The 7,109-nt window shown below is 41.8% G+C and overlaps 1 pseudogene; it reads left to right on the top strand.

The window, feature by feature from the left end:
- Positions 1–5,423: 5,423 nt before the first annotated feature.
- Positions 5,424–6,892, top strand: LOC144310723 (dnaJ homolog subfamily A member 1 pseudogene; annotated as a pseudogene).
- Positions 6,893–7,109: the final 217 nt, after the last annotated feature.

The following is a 7,109-nucleotide window of genomic DNA, read 5'->3' as shown; positions in this document are numbered from 1 at the left end:
GCTCGAATTTACAATCTCAAGATCAAGAGTCGCATGCTCTTCCAGTTGAGACAGCCAGGCACCCTCCACCCAATTCTTAAAATCCTATGAATTTATTACAAATAGCATTATTTTATTCAAGTAATCTTTTATTTGAAAAAGTAATGTATGAATGCGGTAAATTAAAAATGGCCACAAATTCTTTCTTTGCAACTCCTCCCAATAAGAGATGGAGTCTATTTCCTCAGTCCATGAATCTGGGCTAGCCTTGTGACTTACTCTGACTAACAAAATGCAGCAGAAATGTTATGTGAGTTCCTCTGGGAGTCTGAGCCTCAATAAGCTTTGCAGCTTCAGCTCCTGGTCTTTTTGAACATAGGCATTGTATTAAGCTGAGGCTAACTGCTGGAGACAGATGTCTTTCATGACAGCCAGCATTAGTAGCCAGACACTTAAATGAGTTTCTCTTAAATCATCCAGTTCTTGTCTGGTCACCAGACGACTGCAACCACATGACCAAGAGAAGACCTTAGGAGAACTGCCCAGCTGAACCCAGCCCTAATTGCTGACCCTTAGAATTGTAACCAAATAAAATAGCTGTTTAGCCACTAAGTTTTGAGATGATTTGTTATATAGCAATAGATAACTGGCATAACATATCTGGTTAAAAAAAATGTTCAGAACAAGCAAAAAATATCTCTTCCTTCTTTCAAAAAACTTCATTCCCCAACCACAGAGACAAGAGGCATCATAATGGGAGCATATTATATCCAAAGCTCTCTGTCTTGCTTGATTCTCTTAATATAATATGTAATTTACTGCATATCATCTATATAAATGGTCACAAAGTATTCCATTATATGGATATAGCATAATTTTTTTAAGCAGGCCCCTTCAAATGGACATTTAGATGGTTTCTGCTTTTTTTTTTTATTATTTACAAAGATTGATGCAACGATCATCTTGGCACATATACATCTATGCATACGTGTTAGTGTATCTATGGCACATATACATCTATGCATACGTGTTAGTGTATCTATAGGAGGTAGGTATGAGGATCAAGAATGGTGCTCCCCCACTCAGATATGTGGAGAATCCACTCCAACAAACTTCCTTCCAATAGCCAGAACTAGCAGGGAAATCCTATGGTCCAGCCAATCCCAATGAGGATCCCTACCAAAAGCAACTTAATTTTTGCTTAGCTTTTTGTCTCCCTGCCAAAGTCACTCTATGTTGTCCTCAGTGCTGTGTGTTCCTCTTGGTACCCTAAAGCAGGCTTATGACCTTTCACCAAAAGCTATAAATGTCATATCCCTTGCCCAGATATCTAGCCTATGCCAAGAAATCTACCCAAGCTTTCTATGATCACCAATCTCACCATGACCTCTCACAGAAAGCCTACTCCCTAACAAGAGAGCTACCGAACAGGTAAATGCAGATTAAAAAATAATGCCTAGCTTTCTCTGTATTACATCCCTAAAAGAATACTCGATTTCACTCGTTCACTTCTCAATTTTAGCTCTCATCTTCTTTTGTGCTCTCCAGAGCCCTTTTTATGGCTGGAGTTTTTCAGCTTTCACTTCTTACACTTTTGGAGCTGGCTTGGCCTTCTCCACATGGAAGAAGTGGCTTATAAAGAACACAAACCTCCTATGGCTCTGGTTCAAGGCATATGCCAGCATTCTCCAACCAAAGACTCTTAAATGCTCTCCATTGCCACTTTCCAAAAATACATGAACCCCCAATTATGAGAGACCCAATTTCTGAGTTACCTTACCATTCTGCCTCAGGCTGCTGAAGGTGAATAATACCCAGCATATAGGACCAAGACTTTCTCAGGGCGCTTTCTCCCAGATAAAAGGAAACTTCACTCACATATTCCCAGATCCTACACCTCAGCATCACTCTTATGCTTTTTTTTTTCTTTTTAAAGATTTTATTGATTTGTTCAGGAGAGACACACACACAGAGAGGCAGAGACATAGGCAGAGGGAGAAGCAGGCTCCATGCAGGGAGCCCGATGTGGGACTCGATCCTGGGACTCCAGGGACACACTCTGGGCCAAAGGCAGGCACTCAGCAGCTGAGCCACCCAGGCATCCCTTATGCTTTCATTAATAATGAATTGAGCCCATCCACAAAACAAATGAGACTAGAAAGTAAGTTACCCTCCCACCCTCCCTTGTAGCTAGAAGTGGCCATTGTGTAAGAGTTCTAGTCAATAATGTATACGGGGAAGTCAGCTGGTAGGGTGGTTGTGAAAGTTTGTTCTTTCCTGACAAAAGGGGTGGATGCAGCATGCTCTGCCCTTTCATCCCCTACCTTTTCTCCCTACATTAAATGTGAAAGTAATACCTGGAGCTCTGACAGCCATCTTGCAACCATGGGTGATGTATTAATTTTCTATTGCTAAATGACCACAAACTCAATGGTTTAAAAAACATACCTGTTATATTACAGATTTGGAGAATCTGTAAAAAAAAACTTTTTTTAAATTTTTTTTTTAAGATTTTATTTATTTACTTGAAAGATTGACAGAGCAAGCATGAACAAGGTGGTAGGGGGGATGGGCAGAGGGAGAGGGAGAAGCAGACTCCCCTCTGAGCAGGGAGTTGATATGGGGCTTGATCCCAGGACCCTGGGATCATGACCTGTGCCGAAAGCAGATGCTTAACCACCTGAGCCACCCAGGCGCCCCTTCTCCAGCTTTTAGAGCCTGCCTTCATCCTTGGATCATGACTCCTTCCTCCATCTTCAAAATCAGCAGCATAATATCCTCAAATCTCTGTTTCCCTAACCTCTGCTTCCATCAATGCATTTCTTTCTTTGACTCTAACTCTCCTGCCTCCCTCTCATAGGGACCACATGATTACATTAGTCCCACCTGAATAAACCCCATCTTAAGGTTCTAAACTAAATCTACAAAGTCCCTATTACAAGAAAAGACATATATATTAAATATATATATTAAATATATTCAGATGTTCTAAGTATTCAGATATGGGGGGTGGGCTTTATTCTTTCTACCAAAACTAATATATGCATAATTACCAAAAGCTGAGGATGGTGAAATGGAAAGATGGGAAGAGCCCAGATGTGTGATGACATAGAATCACACTACCAGCCCTGACTGGCTCCCTCAGATAATTAAATATCTTCATTGTTTAAGTCACCATTCATCATGTTTTCATTTCCTTGCAGCTAACCACATTCTAATTGGTACATTGCTTTCATTGTGAAAGATTTAACATGTTGGATGAAAGAAGATTTTGTTTTGGAAAGTGTTTTGTATGCTTTGGTCATAGTGAATTCCCTGGAACCACCATATTGTTTTGCCTTTGAGTAGTTGTTCTTCCTTTTATGTTCTTTTTTACTTTCTACCCTCTCTCATGTGTACCAACCCTTACACCACCCCCATTCATGTGGCTAATTCATACTCTTCATTTTGATCTGTCCTCAGATGTCCCTGCCTGTCCAGAAGTCTTCTCCCTGACTTACCTCTGCTCACTAACATTCTGGCTAAGTATCCTGCCTTGGTGTTTCCATGGTAGCCTGACCCTTTCCAATCATACTGTTCCTTTCCTATTATAGACTCCTTGTCTTACTTTTGGCTGGATCTAGATGCTAAAGGATATCATCAGGAATCAGTTTCCCTCCACCCGTCAGGTCTGCGGTTCTTACTCTTGGCTTTATTCCTGAGCACAGTCTTCCCACAAGGAACAAGATAGCTACCAGTACCTTTAGGCTTACCTTTTACCAACTTGGCAACCTCGATGGAAAGAGAGTCTCTCGGGGCATCTGCGTGGCTCAGTGGTTGAGCATCTGCCTTTGGCTCAGGTCGTGATCCCGGGGTTCTGGGATCGAGTCCCACATCAAGCTCCCTGCAGGGAGTCTCTCTTTCATGTTTGGTCCAGAAAGGCTGGCCTGGTTCTCATTGTCCTAAATTGGGCCAGGGCTGGGCCATATATGAATTTGTGGAGTAGAGATATAGGGTCAGCCCCAACAGAACCCAAGAACTGAGAATGAGGGAGAGGAATTTTCACAAAGGAAAATTGAGACTTTGCTACTAGAAAATGAGCAAATAGATACTGGGCAGGCAAAAACTGAAAACCACTGGAGAAGATGATATGTATAATGTTCTTTTCTTGAGTATTTACTATGTTTAAGACACCAGGCTGAGCCATTATTTTATTCATTCAGAATTAGTTACTGAGGGATGCCTGGGTGGCTCAGCAGTTGGGTGTCTGCCTTCGGTTCAGGGCATGATCCCAGGATCCAGAATCAGGGACCAAGTCCAGCATCGGGTTCCCTGCTTCTCTCTCTCCCTATGTCTCTTTGTTTATACTGAGGAAAAGACTAAGGCATGGTTAAAAAGACTCGTTCCAAATCACTAGTCTATGAGAGGCAAGGTTGCACCAATGGAGCAGGTCTTCATCGTCCTGCTCAGTCATCAGGCACCTTTGTGTAGGCAAGATGGAGTAAGAAAACTTGGATAATGGTGCCTATGCTTTGGCAAATAAGTGCGACTCTAAGGGTTTTTCTCAGTCTTCAGTACTCATTAGTTAACAATCTGTCTTATCCTGCTTGGGTTGCTGTAAGAAAATACACAGGCTGAGTAGTTTAAACAACATAAATTTGTTTTTTCATAGCACTGAAGACTAGAAGTCCAGATCAGGGTCTGGCAGTGTAGTTCCTGGTGAGAACTTTCTTCCGGGTTTGTAGATGGCTATCTTCCATGTCCTTAGATGACCTTTCCTCAAGCATGTGTGTATGTGTGTCTGTGGCGAGGGTTGAGGGTAGACACGGAATGAATCTGTTGCCTCTTTCTCTTCTTACAAGGTCACCAGTGCTATTTGAGTAGTAGCCCACCCTTATCACTTCATTTAACTTTATCTCCTAAAGACCCTATCTCCAAATACAGTCACATTGGGGGTTAGTACTTTAACATATAAGTTTTGAGGGGGGCACAATTCAGTCCACAGGACAATCCTATTAAAAGTGAGGGGAAGAAACAATGTGCCATCTCAGAAAACATTCTAACCTACCTCCCAAACTCTTTGTGAAGACTTAATTATGAAAATAATTAACCATGGGGAAACTCTTAAGTTTTCATCAGGGCAAAAGAACTCGCAAATCACCTAATAATTCTTGAGTTCTACTATGTGTGCCAGGCACTATTATAAGCACCTTACATGTATTAACTAATTTCATCCTCATATCACATCAGATACTATTTTAATTCTTATTTTATAGACGAAGGAATAGAACCTGTCCAATATCACACAGCTAGTAAGGGGCATGTCTAGGATTCAAACCCAGATAGTCTGGCTCCAGAGCGTGTGCTCTTAACCACAGCTCCATATTACTTATTATAGTTATTTCCAATTTTCTGTGGCAAATAAACAGTTATATGAAACAATTGGAAAATAATATATATTGGCGGAACTTTCCAGAACGCTCGGTGAGACGCGGAGGAGCGGCGGCTGCCCGAGCTGCGCCCAGCAACGCGCCCCTTCCCGCTCCCCCACACCGGCTTCGGCCCTCTCACCGGCTGTAGAAAATGGTGAAAGAAACCACTTACTATGATGTTTTGGGGGTCAAACCCAATGCCACCCAGGAGGAATTGAAAAAGGCTTACAGAAAACTGGCCTTGAAGTACCACCCTGATAAGACTCCAAATGAAGGAGAGAAGTTTAAACAGATTTCTCAAGCTTATGAAGTGCTCTCTGATGCAAAGAAAAGGGAATTATATGACAAAGGAGGAGAACAGGCAATTAAAGAAGGTGGAGCTGGTGGTGGTTTTGGCTCCCCCATGGACATCTTTGATATGTTTTTTGGAGGAGGAGGCAGGATGCAGAGAGAACGGAGAGGTAAAAATGTTGTACATCAGCTCTCAGTAACCTTAGAAGATCTCTATAATGGCGCAACAAGAAAACTAGCTCTGCAAAAGAATGTGATTTGCGATAAATGTGAAGGCCGAGGTGGCAAGAAAGGAGCAGTCGAATGTTGTCCCAATTGCCGAGGTACTGGAATGCAAATAAGAATTCATCAGATAGGACCTGGAATGGTTCAGCAAATTCAATCTGTGTGCATGGAGTGCCAGGGCCATGGGGAACGGATCAGTCCTAAAGATAGATGTAAAAGCTGCAACGGAAGGAAGATAGTTCGAGAGAAGAAGATTCTAGAGGTGCATATTGACAAAGGCATGAAAGATGGCCAGAAGATAACATTCCATGGTGAGGGAGACCAAGAACCAGGACTGGAACCAGGAGATATTATCATTGTTTTAGATCAGAAGGACCATGCTGTTTTTACTCGACGAGGAGAAGATCTTTTCATGTGTATGGATATACAGCTGGTTGAAGCCCTGTGTGGCTTTCAAAAGCCAATATCTACTCTTGACAACCGAACCATCGTCATCACCTCTCATCCAGGTCAGATTGTCAAGCATGGGGATATCAAGTGTGTGCTAAATGAAGGCATGCCAATTTATCGTAGACCATATGAGAAGGGTCGCCTAATCATCGAATTTAAGGTAAACTTCCCCGAGAACGGCTTTCTCTCTCCTGATAAACTTTCTTTGCTGGAAAAACTCCTACCTGAGAGGAAGGAAGTAGAAGAGACTGATGAAATGGACCAGGTAGAACTTGTGGACTTTGATCCCAATCAGGAGAGACGGAGCCATTACAATGGGGAAGCATATGAGGATGATGAACATCATCCTAGGGGTGGTGTTCAGTGTCAGACTTCTTAATGGGGCCGGTGAATAACACTGCTGCTGGCATTTTATATGCAGTAGTGGATGAGTGAAGGACTATAATCATAGCTCACTACTTGCTATTGTTTTTGTTTTAATATTCAACTATAGTAGTGTTTTAAAAGTTAAATGAAGAATAAACTCAAATATAAAAGCTCTGACTTTGCCCTGTATGTATGATGACTTCAGTGTGCAAGATAAGTTTAATACTGTAAAAACTACTTTAAAAAAAATCTCCCCTAGCGTTTGTTAGGCCATACCTTGTAATTGATTGCAGCTCTATGTATATGAAACAGTTCAGACTGAAATGCTAGGTGTATGTATTGACTTCAGTGTATGACCCTTAATTGTTAAAGCTATGAAGTTGAAAC

Source organism: Canis aureus, chromosome 3 (assembly GCF_053574225.1).
Source record: "Canis aureus isolate CA01 chromosome 3, VMU_Caureus_v.1.0, whole genome shotgun sequence".
Lineage (NCBI taxonomy): Eukaryota > Metazoa > Chordata > Mammalia > Carnivora > Canidae > Canis > Canis aureus.
Note: the sequence above shows the minus strand (reverse complement) of the source record. Positions and strands in the feature narration are given on the sequence as shown.